The following is a 2,525-nucleotide window of genomic DNA, read 5'->3' as shown; positions in this document are numbered from 1 at the left end:
ATGATGGCTCACCCCATCAGTCTTTATACTGTTTTGTTATATTTAGAGACGAAGCATCCATTTAAATTAAGCAGCTGCAACAATTTCTTCATGAGTCTGTCAGGCTGGCATGTGAAAGATGACACTCTTCCAAAAGCCAGGTACCCCGGCTCTTTAAAATAGCTCCTGTCTTTTTGAAGATCATGACATCACGAAACTTTTCTTTGAAGACTGTCTTCTTGAACAACATCAATTGCAGGAAGGGAAAACGCAGCACTTTTTTAATACTACAGAAATGGTATTGTAGGATGAACAGAATTGAGTTTGGTTAATTTGCTCTGTCTTAACAAATGCCAACTTTTCAAAAACCTCACTTTAGAGTTATTTCACATTTTCCTTTTATGCCCTTGTCTTCATTTTGTGTATGTTCTTAATCCCTTAATACTTCTTCTTATCTTTACATGTTTGTTCAGAATCCTTGATGTTTGGTCGAGCCCTTTTTCAATCAAGTTTTATACTTGTCAAGGAACAGTAAATAAGCATAGTATTACAGATTAGATAAAAAGGTTATTAAAGTCGCATCAATGCAATCCATATTAATACCTGAACTGTCACGGGGCTTCATACTACTGCAGCTCGGACGGTATCTAAAATGTCTTAATCCCTAAAATATAGAATAGTAAGAAATAAATTACATTTTAACTTTAGGCCTGCAGCAAGTGCATAAAACTAATGCTCTCCAAGGGCACACCAAGGGCCGTTCACACAAAGGAAGAAATGAAATTCAAAGAAGGCAACTGGAGTTCCTGTGGGACTTTCTGTCTATTTCCACAGTATTTGCCTGTGTGCATTTATTATGTTGTTGCTGATACTCTGAAATCAGTCAAGATTTGTATCTACAAAACTACTTTTAAAGAACCTGAGATAGGGAAAAGGTGAACTTTACTGTAAGTTCACAGGAAATACTATATTCATAAAATGACTGCTCTTTACAGCTTCTGTTGAAACATCCCCATTTCTCCAAGTTATCTGCATATTTTCTGTTTACAAAATATTTCCACTTGTGTTTTAGGGCTGCAAATTTCTCTAGCTTTACGACTTCTGCAAAGGCATGGTAGGTTCATTACTGTCTCCATAAAAACGAGCGATTTGATAGAAGCYGTGCACTTTATGAGCTGTCACGGGATATGCCGCATATTGTGTTTAGACTGGTAAGAAGAAGATGACAAACATCATAAAGTTCTCCATCTTCTCAGCCAGTTTCAATCTGCTGCCTTCCTTTCAGTGGGAAACGTTAAGTGATCTATTTCTCTGCATAGCAGAATACATGACCTGTCTATTTTTCCAGACTTTGGCGATAGTGARTGAGTGATGTGACTCACCTGAAGACCTCTGAGCAGTGATACAGGCTATGGGGTGATGGAAGCTCTGTGGCTCTTTGCCCTTTCCTCTGCAGCAGGAGGCAGAAAGGGGACCAAGGCCATTCTTCTTGTTTTCATGCAGACCTGAAGGGAGGAAATATGARGTGCTGCCATMTAGAGAAGTAGAGTTAGTAGGATAACAGCAASTGCAGGGCACTGTACACAAGCAGAGAGGGCTGCAACAAGAAGAATCRGACCTGACTGAGAAACCTCCTGAACTTGGCCAAAAACGAACAACCCTGCCAAGCAGGGCTTTTCAGAGAAGATCAAGACGGGGCAGGATCTTCAGAGCACCATGAAGAACAGAGCAATGGTACTGGTTAGTGGAAATGGAAGTGTTTCCCCTCAAGCTACAAGGCTCCTAAGAGGCGCTCTGCATGTTGCCTCCCCAGGAGATGTGTTCTACTTTATTTCTGTAAGATTTATCTTAAAACCTCAGAGACTTACCTTACCTTAGGGCTCCCAGAAGTCCACAGTTATGCCTAGTCTCACATTTTTCTGAGAATATTGACCAGACGGATGTCAAGAAGAAAAAAGAAAGCCTACCTGAGATTCTCCTCCAGCAGTTGGTTTTTATATCATGGGGAGTTTCAGCTGCTCACTCAACACCTGCTGAAAGTTGCCTTGACTTTGCAAAACCTGATGAGCAAAGAGTCTCTCTAATGAAGATGCTGTGACTTGAGCTCTATCTCAGAAAGAGACAGCAAACTAGCTGGCACTGATGTATACTGGTGAAAAGCATCCTTCTCTGGGGAGTGTRCTGCTTCTGGGGCAGAAGTAGGCAACGCTCAGGATGTGCTGCACACTTGGACACTTGTGTGCTCTCCAGRYGGTGTCWCGTAAAAGACAAMTGGTGGAGCTGGGTGATATTTGAGTCAAGGATCAGCATTAGGCAAGAGAGAAATGGWATTTGGAAGHAGCCCCCAAAACACGGTCTGTCCCTGACATTGCCTAGCTGCACGGTCGCCGGCCTCCTTCCCTACACAGCGCAGCACTGAGCCGTGCTCCCGCTCCCGYAGCGTGCTGGCRTCTAGCCCCCAAGAGCAGCTGCGGATGCTTTTGCCTCCTGGAAGTGCAGGGTTGTTAGAGATGTGTGTGGATAGTGAGGAGAGGACAGGAGAGGGG

The sequence above is a fragment of the Rhea americana genome, unplaced genomic scaffold (genome assembly GCF_003343005.1).
Source record: "Rhea americana isolate MKP2758 unplaced genomic scaffold, rheAme1 scaffold_107, whole genome shotgun sequence".
Classification (NCBI taxonomy): domain Eukaryota; kingdom Metazoa; phylum Chordata; class Aves; order Rheiformes; family Rheidae; genus Rhea; species Rhea americana.
The sequence above is the reverse complement of the archived record's forward strand: the minus strand, read 5'-3'. Positions refer to the sequence as shown.